Source organism: Gopherus evgoodei, chromosome 6, assembly GCF_007399415.2.
Source record: "Gopherus evgoodei ecotype Sinaloan lineage chromosome 6, rGopEvg1_v1.p, whole genome shotgun sequence".
NCBI lineage: Eukaryota > Metazoa > Chordata > Testudines > Testudinidae > Gopherus > Gopherus evgoodei.
The window spans coordinates 64,425,504-64,437,635 of record NC_044327.1 but is presented as its reverse complement, the minus strand read 5'-3'; the positions used below and the strand labels follow the sequence as shown (position 1 = coordinate 64,437,635).

Here is a 12,132-nt window from a genome sequence, read left to right as displayed (position 1 = left end):
AACCGTTTGGCTCTTCTAAAACAATAGTGTATTGAGTAATTTTACTTATAATTGAAATCCTGATAAATGATGTCATCCTCCTGGTAGAAGCAGTAGAGAGGCTGATCTGATAGGGGTATGCTGCTTTGTTGACAGAAACACTTAGCTTAACTGCAAGCATAATTTTGATAGACTTAATAGGACATTCTCATTTTCAAAAAGGACCCCATTCACACATTTTTATTGCACCAACAGCAAGCAAGACAGCAATAATTTGAGATGAAAGCAATTTTTCCCCATTAAAATGCAGAACAGTTGGCCATAAAGATCCATGCTTTGGACAGAAACTGTAATCACTCATCTGCTCCAGCAGAGTAAATGAAAACAAAAGGTCCCATGAGCGCCTTTTAAAATGCAGGAAAATATTTTATTTAGATCATTAGGAGGAAAGAAATGATCAGAGGATGAGTACTATATTGGGGAGGAGTCAAATTTCCTTTTCTTTAATATGTCATGTTAAGATTATTTCCCTTGAATCTGCAATTAAGTAGTGGTATAGTTCAGAAATCCATAGCTGATTCTCCATCCAGAGTTTGTGCACCTTTGGGAAAAGACATATGTCATTACTGGACCAGTGAGTTAGATCAACTTGCTATTATGCTTTTCCATACAGAAAAAGCATTTATAAACTTTCAGTCTTATGTCTTTTATTTTAGATTAAGGGTAATCACGAAACAATAAAGACAAGAGTGGTGTATGGTTCCTCTCTAATATGTTGCATCAGCTGTGATTAGAAAATGGCAGCTACTTCCGCTAAAAACATCATAATACACCTCTACCTCGATATAACGCCATCCTCGGGAGCCAAAAAATCTTACTGCGTTATAGGTGAAACCATGTTATATTGAACTTGATTTGATCTGCCAGAGTGCACAGCCCCGCCCCCCCCCGAGTGCTGCTTTACCGCGTTATATCTGAATTAATGTTATATCGGGTGGCGTTATAAGGGGGTTGAGGTGTAATTTAAGGGTGTAGTTCACAGAAAAGAGAGAACAATATTTCCACAGGTACATTGATTGCACCCGTACAAATTAGGGGCAAACCCCCTAAACCTGCCAGGGTGGTTAAGATTTTGGTAAGTTTAAATGAAGGAAATCTCTCTGTAGGTGCTGAAGAGAAGCACTAATTCTAGATGATAAGCTATTTGGACCAGGGATTATGTTTGAGTTTGTGTCTCTCCAGTGCCTATCACAATAGGGTCCTGGTCCAAGACTGGAGCTCCTAGGTGCAATTGCAACACAAATAATAAATAATGAAGTCAGTATCTGGGATAGCTTCACTGTCCTGTTCAAGTAACCACCTCGGTCAGCCAAATACAAGAGACAGAAAAATTCACTGGATCATGTTTCTGAAAAAGGAAGCCTGAAGAGCACACATCTGTGCAATTAGTGATGGCACACACCAATGACTGGGTAAGCAGTCATGATAAATGGCTGCATGGAAAAATATAGAGATAAGGTAGGTGAGGTCTCTCTCACCAACGGAAGTTAGTCCAGTAAAAGCTATCGCCTCACCCATCTTATCTCTCTCATCCTGGGACTGACACGGCTACAACAACACGGCATACATGGGAAAAACAACAGTTCACTGATTATGTTCTCACTTTGAGTGAAGGTCAAAAAAGGTTTGAACTGAAATTGCTGATGTTGACCAGTTTTTGAGCCAAATAAATGAAATAGTGGGAGTTGTGTCTGAGAAATTGTGACAGCCAAGTGAATAATAACCAAGGAAAATCTCAGAAGGAGGCTTAGCAAGAAGGCAAGAATACATGTTGTGGGGTTTTTTCAGTTGGCAACAGGCACATTGTGCTTGCTCATGAATTCTCTTTAGGCTATGCTATTCAATTCAATAGAAGGGTATGAGATACAGCTAAAAAATACACTTGAAAAAATGTCTCTGGTCCTACAATATAAAAGCAGATTTACAAAATTTTCAGAATCTTACAAAAAGCTGCCAAAATCTGTCACTTTTAAAAACAAATGAATCCAGTAGAAGGCATCAAACAAAGTGTTTGTTTAAACACCTGATTATGTTCACAGTTGCAGAAATTGTACATACAGACACAAGTGCAATTCCATTTTAATAACTCTTGAGAGTGACTGTAGGCATACTGGGATGAACAGTTTGACTCAAAAGCCTTTCTTTTCTTAGCCACTACTAGCCACCATTGGGTTTGCTATGTATGCTAAGAAAGGGACCAAAATTAATTTCCCAGCGTGGCTGACTTTAGGATGAGGCAGTTTTGCAATTGGCAGCTATAGAGCTCGTTCTTGTGATTTGATTGGTGCCTAACACTTGGTCTCAAGAGACTGTGGGAGAGGGCTGAGTTTACTCTACTTAAAAATTAAAGCCAGATGGAAAGTATGGACAGACAGTTAGTTATATTTCTACTCATTTAAGAACATGGTTTTTTTTAATTAGAAGTGTTTGCTTCCAAACAAATAACTTCTATAATAACAGATTAGATCATGCAATTCACTTTAATAGAAGGTTCTTTGTATAGAAGTGAAATGTTAAGTGTAGTGAAGTCTTTAAGTCTCTGTGGCATGTTTTTAGGTAAGTCTCCTTTATTAGCTCTCTCTTCTAACATAAACATGTATCAAGATGCTGGGGAAATATGGGTTTGTGCCACTGGCACAAGTTCTTTTTAGCTAACTTGATAATTAATGTAATGTCCCCTGTTAGGCTATTTTAGCATCTCTCTATTGCTTGTTATCATCTCTCAAGTTTTAAACTTCAAAGTGACATTAGTGATGTTATTGATTCAGTTTTTAAATTCTTTCGCTCACTGGGTCTTTACACTATGTCTGACATAATAGTTAAACCAATAATCTGTTCAGGCATTTGAAAAGTAAATCAAGAAAACAGACCCTTATTTGTCTTATCATGGGGAAAATTAAATTGAATACTGTGCCCATCAAGAGTTCTGTTTCACAATAAAGCCATCCATTAGAAAATGAAATCCCTCAGAAGAGACCAATGTTGAATCACTTTTGGCTACATCCAAAGACAGCACCCAATGTGAGAAATGGATAAATATGCTTGAGCAAAGACTGACTCAGGACTTTCTGATGATGCTTTCAGTACTTGTAACTCTGATTAACATCTGCCAGTGAGTGGGTTTTGGTTTTTTTTATTTGATTCCTGGCAGATTTTGGGGGTAAGTTTGTAAGTCTTCTTACCAATAAAAAAGAACCGTAATATTGCTGCCCTTTATCATATATATCACGCATTTGAAAAGCTATGACAATATCATATACCAGTGTATGGTAATAGTAGGCAAAGTGCTGATCTTTAATGGCAAACACCATTCAGTTTGTCGCAATTAAAAATATTCACAGACTGTAAGGCCATTCCTGACCACTGTGGTAATTGAGATTCACCTCCTAGAGGCCTTAGAATTTCAGTAACTTCTGCAGTGAAGGGGAAATGTTCTGTTCTATTCTATTCTACATAGGTTCTTATATTGTGCTTGGCACCATAGTATCTCTACTCCATTAGTGAATACTACTGAATCCAATAATTTCTGGAGGAACTAAAGAGTATATGTTAGAAAGATATCAGACTAGATTTAAAGATTCCAAATGATGGTGAATTTACTGCTTCTCATAATAAGCTGCTGCAAATGCAATTTCTTAACAATTCAGGTTATTTCCAGTGTGGTTGCTTCCCTTTTAAAATGTATTTACATCTATCCTACCTCCCAGTTAATCCAACTTTCCTCTTTTTCGTGGGTCATTGACCATCTGCTTCCATGGCACTGTTTCCTACTGCATTCACTATTAAGGAGCTTTAAGCATGAAGGGGAAGATCCTCAGCTGGTATAAATCATCATAGTGCCATTGACTTCAACAGAGCTATGACAATTTTCACTAGCTGAGGATCTTCTCCCAGCAGTTTCTCTAAGTCTTGCTGTGCCTCACTCAGTGCATGCAAGTAACAATTAACTTTGCTATTTTTAATATTACAGGTTAAAGGTGCATGGATGTATCTGGCATTTTTCCTGCGTAATATTTTACTACAAAAAACACTACTACAGTTATCATAACTTCGTTTATCTATGGAAATTTCTATTGCATAGAAACACTCAATCTGTTTCTGCTGTTTTTTTGCACAGATGTGACTCCATTGAAGTAAATGTAGCTATCAGTATAAAAATCAGTGCGAGATCAGAATTAGGTCAACTGTCTAGTCTCTGGTGCTAATTATTGATCATCAATTTTTGAAGTGCTTCCCCCTGTAAGACAGTGGGAATTGCGCCATTGACTTAAATCTGCACCCACTAAACAGGATGAATAAAGGAGTCCTCCAAACAATTCTGAACAGTTTTTTCTCCTCTTCTTAATAAACAAATGCTCTACATAGATATTATGTGGCCCAGACACTTCTAAACCTAGCTTCATTTTATACTGTTAAATCTCACAAAGGTGTGTGCCGCATCAATTTATAAATTTCATCAACAGTAGTAATCAGCTGCAAAGTCTATAATACTGCTGTTCTTCCTTCTCAGATCCTTATTGCATTTTTTCAGTTATTCTTTAAAGACTACTTTGATATACCTGGGAGCAGGATTGTGCCCATAAATGTAAGGCAGTGCATATTCAAAAAACAGAAGGCAAACCGTGGCATGAACAGATTTCTATCTTACCTCCTGCAGAAACAGAAGCTGCTTCCTTAATACCACCATTCGTACATGTTGCTAATTATTTCCTGTTATCCAAAAGTCTGTCTTTCTGCACCATCCCACAAAGAAAGCCTTCCAATCCAATGATGATGATTTTTTGTAATTCTTATTCTTCATACAAATGGAATCAAGTAATGATGACTACAAGGTACATCTTCATCCTCTCATATGCTGACCTCTACACATGGGAATAACATCCTCAAAAAATCTGTAAAGCACAACCATAGCCTCCCTCAAATCCCTCCTTTAGGTTCTCTGCCATGATGCCAAAAAATCCCTGACACTGGCAGATAACCATGGACAGGCAGGTGGAAAGCTGTGAAATTTTAAGACCTGTTGTACCTTATCAGCCTAGAATGTAAATTATTTGGGGGCAGAGACTGTCTTTTCATGTGATGTTTGTGCAGTGTCAAGCATAACAGGCCCTTTTACTGCTTCTATAAGACAATAAGTATATGTGTGCTCAAGAAAATACACATAGATTTCTAGTACCCTAATCATGAATTTAAGAAACTGGGGATCGTCTGTTCAACTATCACCTTAGAATGGAATATAGAGAACTGGAACACAACCAACTATCTGAGGTGGATAGTCCTGCACTGAATTGCCAAACAGTGGCACACACTAGACTGTCCAGCAGAACTAAGTTTTCTGTGTATTGACAATATGAAGGATTATTTAGAACCTAGTAATGGTCAGCCCAGAACTGACCTTATGTTTAGAACAGATTATTTATCACTTCTTTTAGTTTAAAAATTCAGCATTGTTATAAAATAGTTTGCAAGGATGAAGTTGTTTCAGGGCTTTTTAAGGATCAAGTGCTTGCTGCATATGTATATGTCATGTTGCTAATTGGTTAAACACTTCTTTGTTTCTGCTACAGCAATAACGGGTTTCTAAAAAGTATCATAACCATAATTGTACTGGAATATATTTAGGAACATAAATGGATACTTCTAGAAGAAAGCACTTAGAATGTATATTCTGAAGAAGAATTCTTTTCATTTCTCTTGGGGCCATTGTGCTTGGCAGCATATTCTGACTATTGTTAATTTGGACTATTGAATACACATTCTTGGAAGGTGTTTTTGTGATTCTCATACAGGGTATCAGGCCATACACTATTCTAAGCATTATTAATGGAAAAACTTGGCTGAAACTCCTGCATTCCTTTCATACAGAGAAGTATGCATATTTTTCTGTGAATTATTTAAACTGTTCCTTAACTTTCAAATGCTCTTTCTCCTCCTCCCCACCTGCCCTCAGCCTTGAGAGATTGTTTTCAATGCAATCCCTTAAGTGTACTTGCTATTGTAGGAAATTCAGTGGCTACATACATTGCATGGCCCTGGGGCTTACTAATACAAACATGATACTGGAGAGAAGACAGATGTTATATGCTCTAATACTCCCTAAGATTAATGTCAAGTATAAGAGCAGGTGCACAGAGGCTAAAGCTAAAAACATGCTTAGTGTCTCAAGTGGATCCTGACATCCAAGATGTTTCAGTCTTAGCTAAATTGATATAGTATTGCCAATCACTGCAGTCCTGACTGTCTCCTACAGGAGAAAACAAAAGTATAATAGACCAAAGTTTTCTTTCCTACTTTACCTTGAGACTGAAAGAGCTGTGTTTGGGGATTTGGGTTTTAACCTTCTGAATTTTCTTGTACGCCCTTTCCTACTCCTGTTTCTTGTCATACCTGTTATGATTGGGATGCTGAAAGCATCCTAACCTGCCCAATAAAAGGCCTGTGTATGTTTTTGTTTTTGTCTGGTTGGGGCTCTTCTGCTCCCTCAAAATGCTGGGTGGCTGGTGACAACAAAGCCATAAGCTGCACTGTTGTAGTGCTTCAGTGAAGATACTACCTATGCCAATGGGAGAGCTTCTCCTATTGGTGTAGGTACTCCACTTCCCCAAGAGGTGGTCGCTATGTCAATGGGAGAATTCTTCCATCGACCTAGTACTGTCCACATCAGCGGTTGGTTGGTTTAACTGCATCGCTGAAGGATGTGGAATTTTCACACCGCTGCACGACATAGTTATCCTGACCTCATTTCCCAGTGTAGACCAGGCATTAGGAAAGGAATGAGGTGTGGTGTATGATTGCACTGGGAGAAGAGTAGTTGGGAAAAACTAAGGTCCTGAGCCAAAGCCTGCTTAAGTCAATGGGAATCTTTTCCATTAGCTTCAATGGGCTTTGATTAGGCTTGAGGTGAATTAAAACTGTACTGGACAAGAGGATGGAAGAGGCTACACTGAGAAGGAAGCAGTTTCAAAGTCTGGAGAAGGGATCTGCACTAGGAAGGAGGCCTGTGTTTGCATATCTGGTTTATTGTGTAAGAGCAAAAGACACAACCACCTTTGACTTAGCTAGTGCATCCATGTTGTGATTTAAGGGGACATTAGGTAAAATAGGACAAACTCATCCCTGGTGTAATTCCATTTAAGTCAATAGCATAGTAGCAAGGATGAATTAGTTCCAGCTACATTATATCCTCTACAGAAAGTAGTTAATGTTTGGAATCAATAAATTACCAAACCCAACAATAAAAGACACTAATATGTGTACTGTAGTACTGAGGGGACCTCGTTGTGGACCACGACCTCCTTGTGCTAGATGCTGTACAAACAAGAAGAAACAAAAGGGTATCTGCCCCAAAGAACCTACAATCTAAGTATAAGACAAGAGGCAACAGACAGATGCAGACAGAGGAGTACAAGGAAGCAATGAGACAATACTAGTCAGTGTGATAGGCCATGGTGTCAGCATAGCAGCAGCCTAACCATTGTCAAGTGTTTCTGGCATCGTGGCAGAGTGAGTTTTAAGAAGAGCTTTGAAGGAAGATAATGAAGTAGTTTTGTGGATGTTTATGAGGAGCTCCTCCAAAAGTGAGGGGCAGCCGGGGAGAAAGCACAAAGAGGCTTGTTTGAAAATGTAACAAGTGAGCGATATAGGCTGGCATTGTGAGTCAGAGTCTACTTCTGGATAGTGAATGAGACATGATAGGTAGCGTGGAGATTGACTGTGAAGGGGCTTGCAAGTGAAGCAGGTATCTCATGTTTGATGCATATAGAAGGGTGGCGGGAGCCAGTTATACAATATTCACTTGATGGACCCTGTAAAAATGTTTGGACAATTATGAGGCCTCTCTCTCTTTTAATTATTTTCAATACAGAAGGGGATTGTAGGCCAGGGAAATTCTCAGTAGATTTAACTGGAAGATATTAGTAAGATAGCTGCACCTAGTTGGTTCAGCATAGACATTTTTTCCTCTTTAAACCTCATCTGTTGTCCTGTGGATCTATTCTTAAGCTACAAAACGCGACTTGTGTAACACATTTTTCTTCAAAATAAAGCAAACTTTTTCTATGTGCTTAGCAGCTCCCAGGGATTTGTAAAGTGATTCATTTGCATTAGAAATGGTTCCAAAATCTGCTGAGAATCAGAGTGCAAGTCCAGGGTATTCCTGGAAGGAAATGTATTTATATGATATAGCCTGATCCAGTAAGGTCCTGTGTGCCCTCAACTCCTGTTGAAAAGTAATGGAAGGTGAGAGTGTGATGTTACACCCCTTATTCTTAATACAAATATGGTTATGATGTGAATATGACATAACTGAGATATACTTTATGCAAGATGGGTCTTATAGGATATCATTGGAAAGGTTATGATTTACGAAATGTGTTTATCCAATTTGTATGCATGTATTATTTCTGTATCTGAAGCTGGGAATAGTGACCATGTCTCTGTATTTCAAATCCGCTACATTGGATGAGGCCAAACAATATTAGTGGCTTGTTGAAGAAACGCACACAAGCAGGAACTGTGTGCAACAGACACCTCTCAGAGATAGCTCTACACAACGGGAACTGTTTGACCAAGGCAAGGGTGAAAGTAAGCTGGTATGGTGTATCTGTGTGTGTGTGTGGGGGGATGCAGTGGCATACTGGTAATAATGGCTGAAGCATTCAGTACCAGCTTACTTTCACATCTTTTGGCTGCATAAAAGCTTAAACTCAACTAATAAAAGCCTGAAAAGTGAAAACTCACTTTGTCACATTTCTCTCCTCCCTCCTCCTCCAGCCAGGCTGTGGAAGGTGGCTGGGCTTGGCGCTTCACTCCTGCCTTGCACTCAGCAGCAGCTGTGGCTCCTCTCCAGCTTGTGGCGGGAGACTGGCTGATGGAGAAGCCCGGGGGCGCCTGCATAACAGCTTAAACTCAGCTCCATCCATGGTTCAACTGCCCCTGGGTCACACCAACAACTGTAAAATAAACAAGAATGCTAGAAATGGCCCTCTAATTCTGTGCGTTGAACCACGGACAACAACACACCTGAAAACACCTGAGGAACAAAGACTGATCTGTGAGAAGTGATGGTCTCAGGCTGGAAGGATTTTTAGCCTGTGTAAGAAAACCTGGGAAAGCCAAGGCAACTTGTGCCTTAAGAAGCTGCCAGCCTGTTTATCACTCAGGGTGAGAATTTGCTAATTTGTGTCCTACCCATATACTGTGTTAAGTTCAATTTGCGGCTTTTGTTTATTTACTAAGGTAATCTGCTTTGTTCGGTTTGCTATCTCTTTAACCATTAAAATCTACCTTTTATAGTTAATAAACTAATTTTGTTATTATTAAACCAAGTTTATGTAATTTCTAACTGTGTGTGGGGGGGAGAAGCTGTGCATGTCTCTCTTCACATTGAGGAAGAGGGTGGATTTTTATGAGTTTCTGCTGTGCAGATTTTTCTATACAGTGCAAGACAGTATTATTTTGGGTTTATCTCCCAAAAGGGGTGTGCACATGAGTGCTGGGGGAGTCCTCTCACACAGAGCTGACTTCAGTCTGTGGCTGCAGGTGCGCGTGTGTGTGTGTGGGCGCGCGCACGCTGCAAGAGGCCAGAGAGCCTAATTCAGTAAAATGAGGGGTGGGAACCCAGGCCAGTGGAGCAGGAGAGACTCAGTGTAATCCCAGTACACCAGGTGCCATCCCAGAAGGGGGTCCAACCCATCACAGAGAGTACTCATGTTGGTCATCTCTAAGGATTAACTCCTATGTATGGATGGTCTCAGAATTGTTCTGTCTGCTACATGGAAACTGGATTTGGAATAATGGAAACTACTTAAAGTCATGCACTTTTATTTCCAATGAACATAATACATGCATGCGCAAGAGTGGTATTCTTTAAGCACCATAGATAAAGAATAAATTATAAATATATAACTTAAAAAAATCCCAAAGCTTTTTCCTTTGTAACAGGATCAAGTACCATAACTGTTCCATTTCTTCATTTATGCAGTGTTATTGTAGCTGTGACGGTACCAAGATATTAGAGAGAGAAGATGGGTGAGGTAATATCTCTTATTGGAGCGACTCATGAGAAAGACAAGCTTTCAAGCTTACATAGAGCTCTTTCTCAGGTTTAGGAAACTTAAGTGCCTGTTAACACCCCTTCAGTCAAAGAGAGGAAACAGGGGCGTGGGGGAAAGGAATTGGGTGACGGGTTGTTAGTCGGTTATACATTGACACTGCCAGAACAACAGATGCAAAACTTGCAGCCATATCTCCACTGCTACGATGATCAACACCCCCACAACACACTTTTCACGATCCATGGGTCCTACATATGCCTATCAAAATATATGGTATGCTGCATGCAGTGCACTAAATGCTTTAACAGCAACTCTGTGGGTGAAACCAGACAATCACTATGCTCTCAAATGAACTCACGCAGGAAACAGGATTCAGAGGGGTAGCTGTGTTAGTCTGTATCAGCAAAAAAAAAAAAAAAAGTTAGTCCTTGTGGCACCTTAGAGACTAACAGATTTATTTGGGCATAAGCTTTCGTGGGCTATAACCCACTTCATCAGATGCATGGAGTGAAAAATTCAGTAGGCAGGTATAAATATACAGCACATGAAAAGATGGGAGTTGCCTTACCAAGTAGGGGGTCAGTGCTAACAAGGCCAATTGGCTACACCCAAGCCCTAAGATACAACCACATTTGCTCCAATCCCTTAGACAGAGACAAACACCTACAGGATCTCTTTCAAGCGTTCTTAAAACTACAGTACCTACCTGGGGAAGTGAAGAAACAAATTGACAGAGACAGAAAGGTACTCAGAAGTCACCTACTTCAGGACAGTCCCAACAAAGAAAGTAACAGAATGCCACTAGCCATCACCTACAGCCCCCAACTAAAACCTATCCAGCACATCAAAGATCTTCAACCTGTCCTGAAGGATGATCCCTCGCTCTCACAGACCTTGGGAGACAGGCCAGTCCTCACTTACAGCTAGACAGCCCCCCAACCTGAAGCAAATACTCACCAGCAATCACACACCATACAACAGAAACTCTAACCCAGGAACCAATCCCTGCAATGAACCCCGTTGCCAGCTCTGTCCACATATCTATTCAAGGGACACCATCATAGGACCTAACCACATCAGCCACACTAGCAGGGGCTTGTTCACCTGCACATCTACCAATGTGATATCCAATCTAGATTTAAAATCTTCCAGTGATGGAGGATCCACCACAATTCTTGATAAACTTTTCCCATGGTTAATTATCCTCAACTGGTAATTCTTCTCCTTTAAAAATCAGGAGTTAACTGAGGTAAAAGCAGCAGAACCTGCTGGATCCCATATGGTAATGCTGACCCTGATGCAGCTGGTGTTGCTTTATTTAGATTTACATTTTTGCTAACACGGCTGTCACCTCTAAATATCACTAATTAAAAGGTAGGATTATATTTTGTTATATTTTTAAATTAAACTTTTCCGACAAGCTCATTATAGCAATAAAATTGTTCTTTGTTAGAACTTCTCATGGTCTCATACAAATAAGTGTCTGTTTGCCAGATACTGTACATCAGTGGCTTACAATCTGTGGTCCATGGACTGCTGGGGGTCCGTAGACTATGTCTAAGGTTTCTGCAAAAGGTGACTATGAAAATAAAGTTTCAGATCCCAGAATAGGCATGCTGTTTATTCTGATCAATCAAAAGTATGTGAATACCCCCGCCTATAGGTCAAAACTCAGAAGTGTTGTCATTAGCATAGAAGCCCATAGTTTAGTGACCTTCTCATGCTGCATCAAATGCCATGCTGAGCATGGGCAACATTTATAGTTGAATTTTGTTCAGTCAGTTTTCAGTCTGAAACTTCTGTGGTAGGGGTCTGTGGACCACAGGCTGAATTTCCAAAGGGGTCTGCATCTCCATTTGAAATTTTTTAGGGTTCTGCAAATGAAAAAAGGTTGAAAACCACTGCTGTACATTACCTTCCAAGCAGGGTACAAATGCTCTCTTTCCCCCTCCCCGCCTCTGTTTTTTAGGCAGGGAATGGGTTCAGGCTCACGAGGTTTATTATGGGTTTAGTTTACAATTGTACTTGCTATTGGATA

At 39.9% G+C, this 12,132-nt stretch overlaps 1 long non-coding RNA gene across 3 annotated transcripts in view; it reads right to left on the bottom strand.

The window, feature by feature from the left end:
• Window positions 1–384: 384 nt before the first annotated feature.
• The window catches only part of LOC115653592, a 130,026-nt gene continuing 118,278 nt past the window's right edge, over window positions 385–12,132 (bottom strand). Inside the window, exons 3-5 of one of the 3 annotated variants that reach the window (XR_004000960.1) lie at window positions 8,779–8,990; window positions 4,688–4,931; window positions 385–580 (exon numbers count right to left, since the gene is read on the bottom strand). This is a non-coding gene — a long non-coding RNA (uncharacterized LOC115653592). The remainder of the gene's footprint in view (window positions 581–4,687; window positions 4,932–8,778; window positions 8,991–12,132) is intronic. The other 2 variants (XR_004000958.1, XR_004000959.1) reach the window with 2 other exon arrangements.